The sequence below is a fragment of the Engraulis encrasicolus genome, chromosome 14 (assembly GCF_034702125.1).
Source record: "Engraulis encrasicolus isolate BLACKSEA-1 chromosome 14, IST_EnEncr_1.0, whole genome shotgun sequence".
NCBI lineage: Eukaryota > Metazoa > Chordata > Actinopteri > Clupeiformes > Engraulidae > Engraulis > Engraulis encrasicolus.
In genome coordinates, this window is record NC_085870.1 from 25,853,088 (window position 1) to 25,875,103 (window position 22,016).

At 42.4% G+C, this 22,016-nt stretch overlaps 1 protein-coding gene across 1 annotated transcript in view; it reads left to right on the forward strand.

Moving 5' to 3' along the window:
• Positions 1–2,937: 2,937 nt before the first annotated feature.
• foxp1b (forkhead box P1b) overlaps positions 2,938–22,016 on the forward strand; it is a 308,908-nt gene continuing 289,829 nt past the window's right edge. The window contains exon 1 of the mRNA XM_063215281.1: positions 2,938–3,253. The gene's annotated coding sequence lies outside the window, so the exon portion shown is untranslated. The remainder of the gene's footprint in view (positions 3,254–22,016) is intronic.

Consider the following 22,016-nt stretch of genomic DNA (forward strand, 5'->3'; position numbering starts at 1 on the left):
CCTTGCACGGGTGAGGCATAAATGCAATTTTGTTGAGTGCAGTGGTCACTTGTGTGCTGTGGAGTGCTGTGTCGCAAATACAATGGGAGTTTCCCAGGTAGGCTTTCAATTCACTTCACTCTGTCTGTTGTAGAGGGTTTCAGGAATAAGCTGTGGCTCTCAAATGAGCCTGCTCCACCACCTCACTACATGGTTGAGGGAGTTTTTGTTTTTTTAGGGACATGTTGTTGAGTACACCAAGCAGAAGGATGAAATAGATTCGATAAGAGCACATGATAAAACAGAGTCAATGAGTGCAGGCTTTTCTACTCTATCTGAAACCTGTAGGCTATGTCTGCAGGTCAAAAGAAGTGACAGAGTAGTCGTGAAAGTCATGACACAGTTAAGAGGATGTATGAAAGTGTGTGTATGATGTGTGATGTGTTGTCCATATCTCATTTAGGGTGTGTGTGTGTGTGTGTGTGTGTGTGTGTGTGTGTGTGTGTGTGTGTGTGTGTGTGTGTGTGTGTGTGTGTGTGTGTGTGTGTGTGTGTCATATTTGTATCTTGGAGTGACATGAATTTTATTTGCTTAGGCTAGTGCTGATAAGGAAAGGCCATATACACGTAGCCTGCAGTAAGCTGCTTAAGGAAGCAGATTTGCCGTATAGATTTGCTGATGCTCATAGCCTACTCCACCATGTCATCATTGTAGACGCAGACTCCAACAAAAGACTCAGTGAGGACAAAAGATAGTGCTGTCATAATCAGAAAATGTCAAACCTTGAAGTTTGATATCTTCAGCCCGTAGGTTCTTTGTAACAAGATTTCAGATGTTAGTGTACGTCCTTAATAACCCCCCCCCCCATCATTATAATTTCATAATTATCACCATTATTTTACAGTTATTGCTAGGTTTTTTTTTCATTCTATGTTCATGTACTATGTAAAGCATTTAAATCCAGGTGACCCCCCCCCCCTCTTTTTTTGTTTTAGTAATTGTTATACACACGGAGTAAATGATTTTCTTTTATTACATGTGTAAGGGTGGAAAGTCCTTTGTTCCTGCACAGCTCGCTGTGCCCCCTGCAGCAGGGGAGAACGCCATTCGAAAGCCATCCCCTTTGGAAATGGAGAGAGAGTGGATGCCTTTCATTTGCTTAATTACCTAATTAACAGAAAGCTAATTACTTTGTTGTGTGCATGAGTGCACATGGAGAGGGGTGTTACATAACAAGATAGTAATCCTCAATTAATTTGTTTTAAAGCGGGACTCTATCAAGCAGAGCCAAAGCCAAAAATCTGTGGCGCTGCGCTGCTGTGGCGCACAGGCATCCGCCTTCTTCTGAACATAACAAGATGTCAAAACAAGTGAGACAAAAACACTTTTGTCTTGTGTCTCAACATGGCTTACTACACCATCAGTACACAAATATGGATCAGCTTGCTCTTTGTTTTTCGCTGCTGAACTTTGTAAGCTTTTTAATTGTCTTATACGCATGCCTATTTGAATTAAAATCACTTTGGGGATTTTGAATGATGGAATACAAATTAGACTGATTCTTTTCAGTTTTTTTTTATTTTTAGTTTGAGCTCTTAAGATAAGATTGATTTTCTTTCATCAAACGATGCCATGGTATTTGTGCTCATCTCTGTTTTTTTCAAGTCATTGATCAAAGCCATCCCATTCTATGAAACACTCTCTGTGACATGGTATTTATCACTAAATGATGTCAACAACACCTTGCCAAATGTCAAATCAGTCACTCTCTAAAGTTATAACTCTTTGGGGCAAGAGGAAACATACCCAAATGACAAATAAAGACCACGTGTGGCACATAATGACTGATGAACGTTGCCCTTACCTCTAAGGTAGAGGATCTCCAACCGAGGCAGACGCACTGTTTTCAGCTGTGTCCATATGTGCGCGCCTTGCAGCAACTACATGCACACTACCAGCAGGTGGCGCTGCATACCAAGAGAACACGCTCCTTGCAGCAGCTGTAGCAGCCGCACCAACACAGTGGCAGTGTGAATAAACTAAGATACTATACAACCAACAACCACCAATGAAACAATGTTATTTTCCCTCAAATAGCGAACGTCAATAGCGAACGTTACTCGCACCTTCACCAAGGGCAATTAGGCTACAAGATCAACGCCTGGTATGTTGTTATTGGATATAGGCTGTTGGAAATATTCCAAATAGCCAATCTAGGTTTTTTTCTTTTAAATTCAACACATGGTCGTGCAGATTTTACTTTAACTATAGTACCAGGCGCATTTGCATGGTGATGGACATAAAACATCATTCCCTTGCATTGTATTTTCTTTGATATGGCTATAGTGACAAGAGGATAGCTAATCTCAGGGGGAAACTTGACCAACAATAAAATAAAAATGCCCTATGCTTCCTAAATGTGAAGGACTACATGCCTTGGCTATATTTCTATATTTATCACTGACGGCAACAATGGGTAGGTAGGCCTAGCATTTAAAAAAAAAAATAGTAGCCTATGCTTTGAAGTACATGCATTAAAGAAACTTTAAATTGCACCCTATAACTTTAGATGATGACTTTTCAAAACACTGACAACCAAAAGGAAAGTAAGTAACCTAATGTCCACTGCAAACCTTTTCAATTCTATGTTTGTCCTTCTGAACTTTCACCCCCTGAACTTGTCCCGATTCATTGGACAAAGAGCATGAAAAAGGGAAAGAATTGCCCCACTTGGCACACTGTAATTAGCCAGTTAGCCTGCAACACTTTCACTTAACAATCATATTTTCGCTTCCTGGCAACTGTGCATGGATAAATGCTTGCCGCCATTTGTCAAACAGGCAAGTCATTCGTTGCATCTTTTTTATTCTTCCCCTTTATATGTAAAATGAAGATCTGCAATGAATGTTGTTTACCCAGCAGGTGGATATGACGTCACGGACTTATAACATCAAAAAACAACAATAGTCCAAATCCGCGATTCCCATTTTCTTTCAAGGAGCATTAAAGTGTTATAACATCAGACGGAGCTCGCCTCTCTTATTTCAGACAGAAGGTGGTGTGAAACTGTAGAATCCCCCTTTGAAACTGTGCTTTGCGTGAATACATCGGGGATCTCTTGTTTCGGTCCAAGTTAGTCCGGAGTAGCGGAGTAATATACAGGCTATTTACTGTTGTTGCATGCTTTCTTGGTATACAAGATCTCATGTATAGTTGAATATTTCAACCCCTCAGAATTGCGTCCGCAGCGATTATCTGCCACTATCGAATTCCGGTAAGTTGACCACGCTCTCGTGCTCTTTTCCTACTGATGCGTGCTTGTTTGCACACATGCACATGGAGTTTTGTCTTTGTTATCACTATGTTTTCGCGTTATTGTTTCTAATGATGAAACAGAGTGATAAACAACAACAACACAATTAACTGGGGGCAGAAGAGATGCATGTCAGGTGCCTTCTGTAGGCTAGTGGTCTGGTCGCAGTGTTTTATTCCAATCTGCAAGTGATTCCGGGGGGGAAAGAGACACACCGCGACTCATTGCTACTTTTCAGAAAGTTAGCTAGCTCGTTAGCTGTAGCAAGTTGTTGCTCTCGCATCTCTCCTGGGTCCATATCTTGATGAAGTGTTAAAACGGCGTCCAGACTATGGGGGAAATGATACTTCTACAGAGATAAGCAGACATTTGTTTGGAAACGCGTATTGCAAGCTTGAAACTGAAGATGTGCAATCTGGACAGAGTACAGAAGTTTCATACCCGATTTTTGGACCACAACTAGGGATTAGTGGCTGGTCCCACGTGTTGTCCTTTACCACAAACATCGGCAAACACCACATAGTTGACAACATAATGAGCAGGGTTTGTTTGATGTGTTTGATGGTGTATCTTTTTAGCCTCATATTTGTGAAAAGTTTGGCTGTGAAAGCAACTTTGCCGAAAACCTAATTGGTGCGTGGTTTCATATGGTCTGAAGTGTTTGAAACAGAAGAGATTTCACTTGGAAAGTTTTGGCGTTTGTGCGAGCGAATTTCGTAATTTACCATCAACAAGTAAGAAACCTTCACAGTAGTCATAATTGAGTCATGGAGTTTTCGACATGACTGGTTATTTTGTAGCGATTGCAAAACGTTTCATGCGCGGAGTTGCACATTCTGTGCTTGTTGTGTCTGGTTTCAACGCAAATGTTACTATTAAGACAAAGTTACTGTGACTGAAACTGAAGAAAGCTTTTGTGCCGAACTTCAGACTGCACACTATTCAGTTTGTTGTCTTAAATTATATCGCCTTGAAGTGCATGTTTAGGGTATAAACGGCTCATGTGAAATTATCAAAAGTTTTTTTGGTAAAGGTTTGGACTTTACTCAATATTCTCATGCAACGCATGTCGCTTTTATGATATTTAGTTTGCCAGATTTATTCACATGAACTAAAAAGCAACTTTATTAGAGCGACACAGACATTTTTCAAGTATATTAGTTAAGAATGATTGCACACAAGTTAAAATAGCAGCCAGACTGTGAACATTTATTTTTAAAGTCAATGTTGCTCACCTTGCTAGTAAGAAAAAAATACTGACAAATGTCTCGATGTGACATTTGAAATGGCAATTATAATTGGCCACAATTGTAACCCACATTTTGCACTGTCAAGAGTAACCTACATCACACATTGTGGCATATTTCAGGAAATAACTAATCATTTACCTTTCTATTATTTGTGGTCATCTAAGTTTCTGAAATATCATACAGTATACTCATAAATAATTTTCATGTAAGTATACTGTAGATCATATTTGGGTTACCATGCACATGGTGTTTTATTGCCTTGCATGTACTGTATGCCAATGTAACATAGACGTGCCATTGTTGATTGCATATTTATGCCGAAAAATAATGTAAATTAAAAGTAAATATAAAAGAAACATAAAATAATAAAAACAACTGAATCTTGACCATCAGGCCATGGCCGCATAGCTCCCTTTCCCTGGGTTTTGGATTAGGGGTTGTCTGAATGGGGGAAAAACACTTTTTGTCAGAGAAGTAAAGTAAACAGCCTCCAACAAGCGAACCTTGACAACCCAGATTAAGGAAAACAGTGGAGATCAAACAGAAGCGCTGCTGGGCTGTTGTCATGAGCGAGAGAGAGAGAGAGAGAAGGGAGAGAGAGAGTAAGCTGTAGACTATTTGAACAGGCGTTGGGGTTTGTGTGCTCACTTATGCAGAAATGGACCTTCGCAAATGCTGACCCAGGTTTAAAAGCACAGGGTGAACTTTCTTTGAAACTCTGTGCGCCTGGTGTTTAACTTTGCCTCAGCTCCCTGCCCCCCCACTCCCCCCCTTGATTGTTGAGGCACTGGCAGGCTGGCAGGCAGGCAGGCAGGCAGAAATGCACCAGTGAGCCCTGGCCCTCGCCTCGTCTCGCTCTCTCCTCTTTCTTCGTGAAGCTGTCAGGCCAAGTGATGTATTCCTCACTTATCATGCGGTTTTAAACTCTCCATATGAACACATTCAGTGCGTTATAGATCAGGGTTTTTTGGTATTGTTATGGTGCTTTTCTCCCTTAATTAGTTGTGTGTTTGTTGTAAGGTAATGTTGAAACAGTCCAACGTGCAAACTGATTTCTGGTGGATGAATTTGTGAGAATGCGGAAATGTTCAGTACCATGCTTAAGTCTTTCGCAGTGAACCATATGCCCCCCCTCCCCCTTTTTTTAAAAAATCTCTTTGAATTTCAAGGAAAGATTGTTCAGAATACAGAAGTAGTCAATTTTACACTAAAACTGAGATTTAGTTGGCAAAGTTTGTAGATCAATGCTATTGCCTGCGTTAAAGAACGGAGTAAAATAAAATGAAAGCAATATGTTCCATCAAAGCAGTGACAAGTTATGAAAATAACCTGTAGTGTGTAGGTGTGTGTATGTGTATTTGTAGGGGTAGGGTAGAGTAACTGTATTAATCCAAGAGGGCAATGAAGGGATTAAGAAGCAGCACACATAATAGACACATCACAGATCCAACATACAGTATCAGTCAGTAATGGAGCACATCTGTTCTGTACAACACATCTGTTCTGTACAACACATGCAGTTACTTGCATTAGCTTTATACACAGAAGACACGCTGCACAAATCCAACACATCAATCTGCATACATGCAAACCTTCACTTAGCTGTGTAAAATATACAGTATAGCCTATGTGTTGTGTTGCATGTTTGCGTGTGAGTATTAGTGAGTAGTGTGCGTGTGCGTGTGTGTGTGTGTGTGTGTGTGTGTGTGTGTGTGTGTGTGTGTGTGTGTCTTTAGTGTAGCACTAGTGGCTGGGTGGAGAGCGATGGAGGTTGTTGTGTCCTGCCCCCAGCAGTGTGTCCAGGCAGATGTTGACTCCCGGACGGCGCTCCACTCCGTCCCCGCCACACTGCGCAGCGCAGCGCGCCCCACCACAGACAGACAGACAGGTCATTGGTTAAGCAGAGGAGTGGTACAGACAGGTCATTGGTTAAGGAGTAGTGAGCCTCGCAGGTGACACCCGAGACGTGCCCCTCTCTCTCTCTCTCTCTCTCTCTCTCTCTCTCTCTCTCTCTCTCTCTCTCTCTCTCTCTCTCTCTCTCTCTCTCTCTCTCTCTCTCTCTCTCTCTCTCTCTCTCTCCACTCCTCCTTCCATCTCCATAGAGAGTGAAAGTGAACAAACGGTGCTTCTCTGTACCTTCCTCTCTCCTTCCCTTGTGATGCTCACCTATTAATCTCTCCTGTTGTCCAACACTGACAAAAATTGCGCATGTACACACACACACACACACACACACGCTCTTCGACACAGTTATTGCTTTCCTGTACAGAGGGTCTTCAGCACACTTACATCTTGTTCTGATTAATCATGTTGAAGAACACTAAACTCCACTACCTCACTACGTCTCTGAAATAGTTACAGTACAATTTGACTAAAATAAAAATGCAGTATTGGTTGCCCTGCCTGTTAATCTAAACCCATTAATAGTGTATGTTTTAATGCCATTGTGGTCGGTTGCCTTGAGCTTTGTCTGAGCACAGCATACCTACTTAAATATTGACGGCCAAAAAAAGACACACTGACTTGTGCACATGGTGTGCATATGTGTGTGATCTCTCTCTCTCAGTCTCTGTTATCAGTCTGCAGATGCAAAGGAGCCCAGTGTGGGGTAAAGCAGGGTAAAGCTGCTATGCCGTGCTGCAGTCATATGAGTATTTGTACTTAGTTATTCTGAAAGTGACTGCATACTATGCAATTGATTCATTTCAGAGGATGTTGCGATGGATCAGTGCCCTTGAAACTGATCAGTGGACATTTTTGTCTGCAACTAAATACTGCACGCAACATGTCATAATTACCGGTAATATGGCTGTAATGCAAACTCTAAAGGTAGTATTTTGTAACTAGCAAGCTCCTCAAACCAAATACAAAGAAATGCTGAGGGGAATTCTCGTAAGTCAAAAGACATTGGTTTGTGTGGTTTTCTGCGACTGTTTATTGACAATGCATTTGGTGAGTAAGGCTGTCTCTGTTGTGCGAAAATTAGGAAATTGTATCGAAAACAAAAAGACTGCTGCGATTGTCTAGCTTTTTTTTTCTTTGTAAGAACCACGGATGTTTGTGATCGTATGATGCATGTATGCTTGCACTTTTCCAGATGATAGTAAAATAAAAAATTAAATAAAACGTCATCCTCCAATGTCAGCCTGTAGCCTATTTCTTTCTTTCATATAATGAGAAATAAACTAGTTTGCATGCTGCATAGATGTTCTTTAATGTATAATACATTTCAAATATTTGAAAAAGTTTCACAAAGTTCTGTCTCTAAGTAGATATTATGCTTTGACACCAAGTCGACACCAAGTCGCTTTTTAATGACTAGAATTCTCTATGTTTTGCTCGCATTTTTACAACCTCAAAATAAAGTATTTCTCATATATATTTATACAGATGGTGTTGAAATCGCACTGAAATGTTTTAAGTGTGTCGTTGTGAGCCCATGGCGTCTGCCGTCACCAGCATGCCACATTTTAAACTCTTAACTATGCAGTTTAGATGGTGGATTACACGGTAGACTGTTTGACAAAAGCAACTGTATTGTATTGTACGGTTTATTACTGGTATTTAATTGGTAGATCTCTGTCATTCTGATCTGTGTCCCGTTCCATAACACATGGCTTTTGGATGACCAAAGGCCAGATTTATTGGATTAGTTTTGAGATTAAATGTCTAAATGGTGTGACGGTCTCTCTAATCCTCTCTAACCAGCTGTTTTGCAGACTTCTGAGAGGCTCTGCGTTTTCCCTTTTTTGGTCAAGTGGCAGCGTTGGGGTTGTTGATGTGTTGAGGGTGGAGGATCACATTTGACATTCTGATGTAGCATACACACACACATGTGGGTTTAGCTCTACCGTACGTGGTGGGCCTTCTCTCAGAGGCACCAGGACATATTTGGGTATTTATCTTAGAATCACTACTGACAACTTTTTTTTAATTTTCTTTTTTTATTTAATATGGCAAATAAGATTAAAATGAAGTTGGTCAGTGTTTGGTCTAACACAGGTATTGCATATCGTACATGTGTAAGTGATTTTTTTTTTTTAACCATGTTTTTAAAACAGTAACTTAACACATGCCCATAAAGACCCATGCCATATCTTGTGACTTTACGACTACTTTGGACATATGAGCACCATTCTTTTGCTTGGCCAACAACACCAGCTCTGTATCTACCATTGTGTCAGGTACTATTTCTAAAATTACAATTTATTTACTATTGTGCTTAAGTGCCATTCTCATAGATTTCATGCAACCTAAGAAGGGATCATACTCTTACTATCAATACAAAATCCCCTGTAGCAGTTTTCTCCTGGGGAACCGTCTCCTGTTGTTCGCTTGCCAAGTGGAAAAGACTCTTTCTTCCAGTGATCTGACACTCAAAAACTTTTCTGAACTCTGAAAGGAAGATGTGCAGTATCAAATGTTTGACATATTTATTCAGAGTTATAAATGTGTCTACTAAACTTCAACATTACTTAAACGATGACTGGACTGAGTTCAGTGTCGAGGAATGATTGACTTAAATGCTACTATCTTGTATGCATCAATGCTGTTGATCTCTGAAATGCAACGCTGCCATCTAAACAGATAAAAACAACAAATGATCACCAATTAACACCAAGATTTTGGTCAGTCAGACTTGTATATTAGTGTAAAGACGCTTGTATCAGTGTTGCAGCAACGATCAGGTGTAGGGACTTCCCACAGGTCAGCATGAATAATGGGTCATTAAAGGTGCATTGTGTAGGATGGTAACTAGAGTAGGTATTGCGAAAATGCTTCTCATTGAAACTGCTGTCTACTGCCAAATGTGATCTTTTCATGAATATTTACTAAATAATGAACTAATACTTACTAGTATGACCACAGTACAGTAAGTGTTACAGCTAAAAATGTCTATCTCTGGAAATTAAAAATGGCGGACAATGGAGAAGATCCCTCTTTTCATGTATGAAAAGTTCAATTGTCCCAGTCACAATGAATACTTAGAATTTGATGGTGGTAAGTATTCGTAAAAAAAAGTAACATTTGAGAATGGGTAGCATGAATTATGGAAATACACTGAAAATATTACACAGTGCACCTTTTTTAAAACCAGTATTTTGCAAGTGAAGTTGCAAAACGCAGCATCTGTAACCAAGTTTGTATTCAGTGCAACGCAATGCCATCAACAAATATGACATGATGTCTTAAGTACTTTTTAAAGAGCTCGATGCCAATTGAAATGGATGGAGGGATGCCATCAGATTATTGAGCTGCTTGAATGCCAGGGGAAGACCATTAGTAAATCTAATCAGTAATGCCCCCTAGGTAGGCGGTAGGCACCAAGCACATGTAATAAGGCACCTGAACGGGGCATACAATGGGCTACATGCCATGCAGCGAGGAGCGCGTGAGAGCCCCGAGCCAAACACGGATATGTACTACACATCTCGCTGGCTGTAGCCCAAGTTTGCAACCCAACAAGCCTGCTCTTATTAACCTTTCCAAAGTGGATTTACCTCATGACATGTGAATCCTCAGTTAGGAATGTTTAGCAAAGTAAATGTTTGAAATTACCAAATGCTGCGGTATAAAAGATTAAAAAGGAAGGCCTACTAATTTGTAATTACAACCTTAAATAACACAACAATAGTGTGTGAATAAAGATCCTAATTAACAGCAACCCCAGTTTATTAAGTACCTATTTTGTCAATTATTTCCTTTTATAATATGTGGATTCACTGTTTTATGTTACAGCCATACTGTAAGTTCATATGTAACAGATTCAGTACAGTCTACCCTGGTAGCAGGTCAGGTACGGAGTATCCTAGTGATTCCATCATAGCAAAACACATCAGTTACAAAATAAAAGGAAACTATTAAGTCACCAAATACCACCCCAGCACCACTGCAGACACACACACACACACACACACACAGAGACACACACACACACACACACACACAGGTGTACACAACATTAGATATTAATGAATCCCGTTTCAGCTGTGTGCGTAGGCTATAGGCTGCAGCCCCTGGGTGGATCCCCCCCCACCCCCTCTCCTGAATTGGGTCTAGTAGTTGCCTGCTCTGGGCCCCATCCCATCCCAGCCCGTCCTATTCCACCCGCGCTCCTCTCTTGCTCCTCCTTGACGAGACATAGAACATGGCAGGCCCGCGCCTCGTCTCCATCACGTCAAGATGACTAGCGGGGAAGTTGCTCCCCCTTTGATCACGCATGTCTTCCTCTACTTCTCTTCTTTCTCCTTTTCATTCACTGCGTTGTTGCTTTTTTTTTTTTTTGGAACTGGATCACGGATCACTGTGTGTAAAAGTTTGTGTGTGTGTGTGTGTCTGTGTGTGTGTGTGTGTGTGAGAGAGAGAGAGAGAGAGAGAGAGAGAGAGGGGGAGAGCGAGAGTGTGTATGTGTGCGTGCGCATACATGTGTGACTGTGTGTATGTGTGTACTTTGTTTTGTGTGTGCGTGTGTGAGAGAGAGTGCCAGATTTCTCTGACACTGAGCTGCCACTCAGAAAGTGATAAGGCATCAGAAGAGTGAGATGAGAGGAGAGGGGAGGGGAGGGGAGAAGAGAAGAGAAGAGAAGAGAAGAGAGGAGAGGAGAGGAGATGAGAGGGGAGGGGGGAGATGAGGAGAGGAGAGGAGAGCCAGGGGTGCAGAGAGGAGAGGAGAGGAGAGGAGAGGAGAGGAGAGGAGAGGGTCGGCTCCTCTGCTCTGATTGAGTGGCACTGGGAAGACTAGAGCAGCTATAGGACAGGACTGCTAGAAAGGGGGATTGCTGGAGGAGCGACAACACTCATTCTGGTGACTGTGTGGGTGTGTGCTTGCATTGGTGTGTGTATGCAGTGTGTTTGAGAGCATGCCTTGATGTGTAGTCAGTGCGAACGTGCGTGTGTGTGTGTGTGCATCCTCTCGTACTCATACTCTCTGCAGGTGTGTGTGTGTGTGTGTGTGTGTCACTCGCTCACTCGTCTATCGAGACAAACAATAATCTCTTTCCAGGCGAGCTTCTTGTTTCAAGTTCCCCTCCGTGGGAACTGTGGGATTGCACCCTGTCGGTAGCAATATGTTCACAATTAAAATGTGTTTAATAAGGAGGCTGTTGTGCATATTAATGACCCTATCAGCAGTTGTGTACTAATTATTTTGCAAATTGATGCATTTTTCAATTGAATCACAGCATGGATTCAAAGGGCTCACCACTGCTGAAACTTCTTTTGAAGTTCAGCACTTTTTTATGTGTGTGTGTGCGCGTGCTGTGTGTTTCTTGTATGTGCTGTGTGCCTTCAACATAATAAAAAAAGCCCCCCACACACACACACATTAAAGATCTGGGAGCTCGTTTTGATCCCCGCTGAAACTGCCGGCTTGTAATTGACTGGTTGTTGCTTGTTTATTTGATATATTTACCCGCGCGCCTAATGGGGGGAGGCTAATGATCACAGGCGAGATTGAAGCCAACCTAACTGGTTACGGCACGGCGCGGCAGTGGTGAAACAAGGAGATCTGGGGTGCATTTCTCGAAAGTGTAGTTTTTTGCCAGTTAGCAACTTGGGTAGTTACCAATGGGAAATTGCGTTGCAAACAACAAAGTAGCTAACGTAGTTAGCAGCTATGGTTTCGAGAAATCCACCCCTGGTGCTCTCAAACTTTGTTTTCATCTTTTTTTTCTTCTCGTAGTGAAGTGAGAACAGAAACGCCCACTTTTCAAACACCATTTATTTTTCTTTTCCCTTATTATTTTTTTGCTACTTGATGATTGTTAGAAAATAAAATATTTGCCAAACCCCCACCCCCTCTGGAAATTAGTTGGCATACTTTTTGTTTCCATTTAGTCAAATCTAAATATTTAATGCCTTGACATTTGTGTACCTCCAGGTGATATTGGCATTCTGTAACTGATTATTGCAACAATGGAAATGAGGTTAAGTTGGAAACCTTTGCAACTCCAGAGTGCACGCATGATTGAAATATGGAAAACATTGACACATGATGAAGAGCATAGCTGGATGATTTGACAGCTAATTTGGTTTAACAGATTATTTGCTGACAAGGTAATTGTGGCAGCATCGTTCTCATCAGACTGAATTGAAACATTTAGATTGTAAAGCCAACTCGATGGCCATACCGCTTACAACATTGTAGAGAGCGAAAGCACACACTTCCTGCTAAACCTGGGTGCTCCTGAACCAGAGAAGGAAAGCCAACATATGCTTACATAGGGGGAAAAGAAATCCTATGTGAATAAAAATATCAATTGTGAAGTTTTGGGTGTGTACCCTCATCAAAAGTAACTCGATACCTCTTACAATTCTGATGAAAAAGCCAGTGTCTTTAGGGACACCGTAGGATTGTGAACTCTATTCTTTTTCAAAAAATAAGGATTTGGGGTTAAAGGACAAAGTGTGCTGTGCACTGGTTTCTATTTACGTTAATAACATGGGCTGAAACAGATTAAGGTCTCTCTAAATACATTGCACATAAATACAAACAACCCTGAAATGATGCATATCTTCACCAAGGACAGTGTGAAGTCTTACATTTTTTTGTAACAGAAAGAAAGAAACACAGGAAACTCATAACCTTGTTCATAATGTTGGGTCCTCTCCAGCATGTTATGAGCAGTGTTGCCAGATTGGGCAGTTTCTTGCCTGGTTGGGCTGCTTTGGATGGCCGTCTGCAAATACAAAAGGCCAAAAATGGCGTTTGGGTGGGTTTTTCTTAGATTTATGGCCATAGAAATAATATCATTTTGGTCAAATCGGGCAGGGTTTAGTGCTTCCAGGCAGGAAATCACACACATCTGGCAACCCTGGTTATGAGTTCATGGGGTTTCTGCATTGTCAAGAGTGTCTCCTCGTCCTCGTCTACCAGGTCTGGGGAACCTCTGCCAGCTCTTCTTTTCCTCTTCCTCTTTGGTCCCATGCTGATGGACATGCAAACAAACCCTACTGGCCAAGCCTCTCGGCAGATGAACTAATCATTTTTTTTCACCCTTAAAAGTGATTTTTGTTATAAATGCCCCTCCAACACACTACATTTGGTAGGCTGGTATTTTCATGAAGTTTAATCTGATCTGTATTTTATTATCAACTGTATGACGTTTATGAATACGTCTTCATAGTATGCAATGTGCAAAGACCGTTTGATATGTTGGTTAAATAGTGCCTTACAAATACTCTTTAGTTTATCGTAACGTGCGTGCGTGCGTGCGTGCGTGCGTGCGTGCGTGCGTGCGTGCGTGTGTGTGTGTGGGCGTGTGTGTGTGTGTGTGTGTGTGGGCGTTGGGGGGTGTTGGCAGTTGCAAGCGATGACAACCTTTCCTTGCAGTGTTTATTCTAAAATGTTCCTTAATCAGAAGCACACAGCTTTTGGGGGAAAACATTGAATGGATAAGACGAAGCTGGTGTAATGTCAAGATACTGTATGTGTTAATGGTTCGAAGGAAATGACTGGGCACACATCAGTTTTGGCTGGTGCAATTTATTTTTGCTTATCTTTCCCCTCCTGACACACAGGTGACTCTGCTGCAACCTTTGCCTTTTTTCCCTTTTTTTCCTTGTCATTAAGTGATTGTTGGGCCGCAAGCGGGGTCTTTGTGGGCCTGGTAAGCGTGGGGTGTTAAAACACCCCAATTTTGCTGTTTGGAAAACTACTTTTTCACCAGTACATGAGTGAATTTCGCAATATCTGCCCCTACTCTGTATATTGAGTAGAATTGGCACAATAGGAATTGTGCATCTGTACAAAGAGCGAGATATGTAAGCCGAGATGGATATGAAGCTTTCTATTTACGACACAGAGTAAGAAAAAAAAGGTAACACTTAACTTGACGCCGGTGTCATATGGATGTCATTACAGTGTCATAATAGTGTCATGATACAGTCATGGATAAGTCAACTTTGCCATAACCGAATGTCACTTAAGGCCAACAGTCATAAAATGTTTGACATGGACATAATGTTTATGACGCATGCATAACTGTGCCATGACACTATTTATGACACTGTAATGACATGCTCATGACACCAGCATCAAGTAAAGTGTTAACGAAAAAAACACACCTTTCAGAAAGAAAAGCATAATGTTCACCAAATCTTCGCATACATGTTCACCCAAGATTGTGTGCCATTTGTTGGTGAACAGAAGACGTTACAGTGAAAAAGTGAGTCCATCAGAACAGCCCAGTAGATGAGTGCTCTCAGTCAGGGGTGCCTCAGTATCAACGAATTGGCTTTTTCTGAGTGGTAAAGTGCTTTTATTCCAAAACCCCAGGTAGACATCTGGATGGGTCTTGCGCTGGCTGGAGTACAGGTTCATTTTTTTGGTTCCACTTACTGGCCACTAGATAGTGGGAGGAGAGGATAACTAAAGAGAGTGACGGAAAGAAGGAGGGGTTGACAGAGATGGAGAGGGAGAGAGAGAATCAGAATCAGAATCAGACTGAGGGAGAATTACTACCAGAGAGCTCTAGGCTAGCCAGACCAGCTGAGCTCCAGCACTAAAGCAGCTCCAGACTGAATGTAAGCAGCAGACGGGGTTGAGTGGCTGGGGTTGATGTTCATGAGAGAGAAGCTGGGCTGGGCTGTGCTGGGCTGGTCTGGTTGGGCCTGGTCTGATCACATTGTAAGGGGCTACAAAGCAGCAGCAGCCGGCCTGTGTGAAGTGCCCCGCTGTGCCGCCGCAACCTGGCCAATGTTTCAGGTGGTCTTTGATGTCGGGGAGTGGGGGGGTAGGGGACCCAGGCCTGCTCTCCACCTCTCCCACAACTGCCGTGCCCCCCCCTGTACCTCCCTGTGCGCAGCTAAAATGAAAAGTGCATGTGGTGATTTTTTTTTCTTTTTTTTTTCGGAAAAGAAGTCATCCACCCTCTCTCTCTTTTTTTTCCGGCGAGGTCTGGCTGGTGCTTAACTGTGTGAAGCGCATGGGTCTGTGTGTGTGTGTGTGTGTGAGAGAGAGAGTTTGTGTGAATGGACAGAGATGGACATGAATGGTGGGCGCAAAACTATGTCAAACACGTTGTCAGGCTCCCTGGCCTTTTGTTATCAGTCGTTTGACAGCTCTCTCGCTCGCCTTTTTTTCCTTGTCCTTTTTTTTTTATATTCGCCTGTGTTTTTTGTACCGTGCAATTTGGCTGACAAGCGTTAACTGGCAGCCGAAATAACCAAATTATTTAGTCATGGGTTTTTTAACGGGCACACAACGGCAAATGGATGTTAAGTAAATGATGCAATTTATTCCTTTTTCCTCGGCGGGCGCTGCTCTGCCAGGCTCCCTGCCACGGGGACTTGTGCCAGCTTTAAATAAGTGGTACCCAGATGGTGCTCACACGACGCCCACTTGGTTACAAAACCGTCCCCGGGAATAACTGGGCTACCACAACAAGCAATAGGTCAATTGAGCGGAGGGGGGGCCTGTTGCTTCCTCGCTTCCTCTCGCTCGCTCTCTCTCGCGCTCTCTCTCTCTCTCTCTCTCTCTCTCTCTCTCTCTCTCTCTCTCTCTGATCTCGACTCGGCTCGGCATGGTTTTGCATATGCAAATAGCTGGTAATGTTGTGTCATCTTCTGCCGTGTTTTTTGTTTTGTTTTTTTGTCATCTTGGAAGAAGTGTGTTCCTCACAGGGGTCCCTAAATGAATTGGAAGGGAGCCCAGTTAATGAGGAGAGGTGGCGGAGAGATGAGCTGTTACAGACAGAAAAGTGGAGAGAGGGAGATGGGGAGGAGAGATTTCAAGGAAGGTTGCCAGGAGAGTGGGGTAAAAGAAGAGGGGAGAGGAGAGGAGAGGTAGAGGTGACGCAGAGAATAGAGAAAGCTTTAAGGAAAAGAGCAGTAGGGAATGTAATGCAGGCAGATGGGTACAAGGGTCAATGGCATTTAAGTAGTAGCAGAGACGGTTTAAATGCAGAATAGAGAATCTTTGGTAGTAGCACACGTTAGGGTGATGCAACAATAGCTAATGTCACTAGTACATGGATTAATTTTGCTTTGTTTTTAGTGGATTAACTAAGACGTAGAGCTGGGCGGTGTACGGTTTAAAAACCGTGATCTCGGTTTACACTACACAAGGTTCTCTTTTTGATGAGAGACGGTTTTGTTGTTGTTGTTTATAGCCTACTATGTTATGTGCGTGAGCTTCATACTCCGTGTCACACTTCCAAAGATTCTTCTAATTCATAAGTCTCTGACACTTCATTTCAACTCTGCTAAGTCCACTGTTGTTGCTGTTCTACTAGGGAATGTCACCACAATGTAAGATGTTGATTGAACTAATAAAATAATTGGTTACGCGCTAGAGGCTAGTGAGAGTGAAACATGATGAACACACATGGCATGGATGAATCATGACAAACATTTCAATTCATTTAGCCTACCTTTGATCTCACAAAGTTAAATAAAAGGCAATTCTATGTGGTGCTATGTTAACAGGCTACAACAGTTATCTGATTCTTAACTGTATTTAATTACCATCCCAACTGTTGTGCGCGCTGCTGTTAAGACTGCTTATAAGCTAAAGTAGCCTAGCTTTCAAATGCAATGGGCAGACAATATACAATGCTACATTGCTATATTTGTTTGAAATGATTTGGGGGCAAAATAGGAGCGAAACACATCGCAATATGACACAAACTACCGGGCAAAATACCTTCTACGTTGGTTTTGGACTTTAATTCAAAGACAATATGCACACAATGACAAGTAAATCCGTTTGTTTTCCGTGTCTGTCTTCAGTCTGTTTCGTTTCTGTCCCACTGTTGTTTACTCGCTAGTCCAGCGGCCGGCAGCGCAACACGCCGGATGTGTTGCCAGGTGTAGAACAAAGAGACTTGAGACAAGAGGGCTTACTCACGTCATAACAGCGTAGTAGGAAATGATGGCGAGGGGAGTACGGAAATGTTATTCACTGTGGAACAGGTCATAGGACAGCGTGAATGTCTGTCAGCTGTCCTTAATTACCCCCAGCAATTACTGCTGACCAACAGCTGCCGTTACTTGGCCACAAATTATCCATCATGGTGTCGCTCCCACTGACCATGTGCAAGGGAGTACGAAAATGGCATCCATCGCACCCACTGGCCAATGACCATGCGCAAGGGAGTTAATTTTCCATCCACTCGTGTCCTCAGGCAACGCCCCCATACTACACCGTGGCCAATGCATTCCCCGCCAAGAGATTGTTCTTTCTCTTGAGTTTCTTTGGTGTAGAACGACAAATAAGCAATTAGTGTTGCCAGGTGTAGAACGAAATAAGCTGTTTTGGGCTGTCTTGGAAAAAAGCCCAAAACAGCTGCTTATAATCATTTAACCCTTCTTCCTTGAAAAATCTATGGCACCCTGGTCAAGATTTTAGGTTATTTTATAAAATGTTGCATTTTCTCTAATTTGAGACTTTCTTGGATAGGGAAATATAAACTATAAATTATAGAAAATATTATTGAAATGAAAAAATGCTAAAATATAAATGGAGATTAATTTAAATTCATGATTTTATCTCATTTTAACATTTAATTTGACATCTTTTCCTCAGAAAGATTAAGATTTGGGGGGAAATCGTCGCATATCAAAAAACCGTGCAGAAAACCGTGATATCAATTTTCATCAAGAAAACCGTGATGCTAATTTTTTCCAAAACCGCCCAGCCCTACTAAGACGCATATTAATTTAACCCTCCTGTTATCCTCAGATTTAGGCTACATCCGTGATGCTTGGGGTCATTTTGACCCCAGCCACTTAAATGTCTACAAAATCAGTAGATGCAAAAACTTTTGCACCGGTTTATGCCTCAGATATTTACTGTTGCTCTGTTGGAGACATAAGCCCTTTAGATAAGTCCTAGCACCCCCACACACAGGCCACACTTCAAAAAAACTTAATCCATGATTAGGTGAAAATGTGCAACAACTGCCCAAAAGTTGCCTTGAATTAGTTTTGGCCCTCGTCCACATCATGCATATTGTTAGTTATCAGAGCCCTAAATAAAGCAAAATGTTCTGTTCTAAATAACTTATGTTCATGTATTTGACATTATCTGAACAGATTGAAACATATATTTGCAAAATATGGATGTTCCATTTATGTTTAATACACTTAAAATATTTGGGGGTCAAATTGACCCCAAGGAACACAGATGTAACCAAAACGTGTACAGCACTTAGGGAAAACATTTTTGCGGAAATTTCACTTTTTTCACATTGACCCCATATATTTAAGAAAAGTCATCAAAGATGAAGCAAAAGCATTATGTACTTCATGTATTTTTCAGACGTTAAACATTGAATGGGGTCAAATAGACCCCAAGGATAACAGGAGGATTAAATATATGAATTATCAATTTGTGATTTATATAAGGGCACGAGCTGTTGTGAAATAATCATTGACTCACAAACAAGGGGAAGAGAAGAGGTGAGTTGAGGTGGTTAAGCAGAGGGGAAAGCAGGATATAATTGGAGAGCAGAGGCAGAGTGGTACCGGGAAGGAGAAGGGGAGAAGAGTAGAGAGGAGAGGAGAGGAGAGGAGGAGAGGTTAGGAGAAGAGAGGAGATGTAAAGTGGTTAGGCAGAGCGCTGAGGAGGCTACAAGAAGGAGAGGAGAAGAGAGATGGTAAAGGCTGAGGCAAGAAAAGGGTATGGGGGGCAGCTGATCTGTGGCAGAGAGGAGAGGGGAAGAGAGGTGGGGTGGGATGGTTAGGCAGATGGGGGAGATGCTGTAAGACTAAGCACAAGAGGACAGGAGAGATGATGTGAAGCAGAGAGAGACGGGAGAGAGGTGCAAACAAACGAGAAACATCCAGTGTTTGGCGTCTCCACCTGCATGCCGAAGCTTCGTTTCCTAGATGCATCTTCGCCGGCCTACCTCTCTCTTTCCGTCTCTGTCTCTGTCTCTGTCTCTGTCTCTCTCTCTCTCTCTCTCTCTCTCTCTCTCTCTCTCTCTCTCTCTCTCTCTCTCTCTCTCTCTCTCTCTCTCTCTCTCTCTCCCAGTGAGCAGGGGGGGGGATGTTTTGGTTCTGCGCGCCCTGGTTCATCTGATGTGTCATGTACAGGCTTCTTTTGTTGTCTTAGCGGCTGGCTGCCGGAGCAGGGCACTAGGACAAGTGATTCCTCTGTGCGAGCTCCTCTTCAAAGGCAAGAGAAGGGGGGAGAACCTATTTTCAGAGCTGTGTTGTTGTGTTTTGGGTTTGAGGAAAAGACAGTGCTGCTGTGGTGCTTTTCTGCACTTGTTTTGATTTTTTTTTTTTTGCTTACTTTTTTCTTGCTTTCTTGCTCTCTTGCTTTCTTGCCTTCTTGCCTTCTTGCACTCTTCTTTTTCCATCTGCCATACTTTTACACCCATCTTCATTTGGTGCAGCTGTACCCTGCCTCCTCTTTCACTCTCACTTACCCCTCTCTGTTGGTCTCCGTCTTCTTCCTTTTTCGCTCTCCATTTCTATATCTCCCTTTTCTTTGTCTCTATCCATTTTCTTTCTCTTTCTCTTTCTCTCTCTCTCTCTCTCTCTCTCTCTCTCTCTCTCTCTCTCTCTCTCTCTCTCTCTCTCTCTCTCTCTCTCTCTCCGTCTCAATTTCTCCCTGTGAAGTGAACTGTGGCGGCTGCTGCGTGTAACGGCCCACAGCTGCTACCAGGCCGGCCGAGAGGGAAGGAGAGCGAGAGAGAGAGGGAGGCCCAATGTGGGAATGATTTTCTGCGGGAGAGAAATAAGTAAACAATGCAACAACACAGTGCACCAAACCAAACACAGCCTATGCTTATGCTTATGCTTATGAACAAAAACGGACCAAAAAAAATGCTGCACAGAAATTGATATGAAACACACACGCCCACTCACACTCTCGCTCACATGGACAAAATGGTTCAGAGGTCGCCCACATTTTTCTTTTCATGGAAAGCATGTCTCCTTTTTTTCTACCACTAGTCCATTAGGATATCCCAGCTGTAACAAATAAATATAAAGTCGTAGTTTATCCACTTGATTGTGAAAAATGCTACGATAAAAACACGTTTTCTAATAAGTGTTGCTTGCATGGCCCATGCTCGCCTGAGTTAGTTATCGCTGTATAGCATACCAGATGTGTGTGTTTGTGTTTGTGTGGTGTGGTGCAGAGCCATAGATAGAGAAGAGTTGACGCGGTCTTTGGTCACGTGGTTTTACGTGGTTTTATGCTAGCTTCGGCGGTTCCAGCTAAACCCATCTCTGCCATAGGTTTGTGTTGGCATGGCGAGGTTACGTGTAGTAATTCTACAAATTTGCCCATGCTACTTTTGTTATGACACAAGTTACTATTTTAGGTAAAGTAATTGCAGAGTCCTTTAAAATTGTGTGCTTTGAAATGCGCAGAAACGGTTGTTCTATCAATTCTTCTCAGAGTCCCCAATGATACCCGATGGAAACGAACGCTACATCTGGAACACTGTGAAGTCTATGAAAAACTGAATGGGACCGCGAGGTCGGCCATATTTGACCATACATGGTCAAGTTTCACTGCCAGTTTTGTCGGCGAAAGTTCCCGTGGCATCCTATGGCAACAACGCTCTAACTCTTTCCCATCTACGACTCTGGTGTGGTGTGGTGCTGCCAGCGGAGGCATTGGGTCAAAGGTCAGTTGTTGTTCAACGTCGTCGACTTGAGAGTGAAACAATGGCACCTTAATTGAACCCAATTGGAGGGAACATGAGAACATGAATCAGGAGTCCTGAAAGTCCTTGAGCGCTGTGCCAGCCAGTCAGACACAGTAGAGTAGAGTAGAGTAGAACCACTGACCTGTTTCACTTGCTGCTGAGACTTTTGCTGACTCACTTCGAGAGTCTCACATTCTGAGTGCCTTATGATTCCCATGCTGTCATGATTTCTACTTGCGATTTTTTTTTGTTTTTTTCACAATGTGGTATGCATTACATGAGTGCAGATATTTTTGATATCAGTTGCTTAATTATTTGATTTAGAATGCCAGGCCTGTTTTATGTGTTGCCATGGCAATAGATTAGCCTGAAACAGTTTACCAGCAAATGCCTGTTTTTTTTTTTTTCTTACCTTGATTGAAGAGAAATCTAATCGTGTTGTGGGGATCTTTTTCTGTCACTGTGTTTAATTTATTCTGACGTGACATTGCCATACATATATGTTTAGGTCTGTAAACACCAAACCACACCAAAATTCAGACTCTCTCAAAGTACTGTGCCTTTTTGTTGTCTCCTATTTCCAGCTCACCTTGCGGGTGCGTGTGTCTGTCCCTTTGTGTGTGCGTGTGTGTGTGTGTGCGTGCGCACGTTGTGAATGCGTGTGTGTTCTTGCTTCTTGAGTAGCCCCTGATGGGGACTGTGCAGGAAAATGGTAATGCTCAGTCACATCTAGTCCCCGAGAATGGCCCTCGATCACACTTGCGCATTCTTTTAAAAGGAAAGGGGGGTAGAAAAAAGGAAGATGAATTTTGCCCATAAAGGCAAGAAGACCACAAGGGCTTTTTATCCTAAATGGCTCGGGGGATT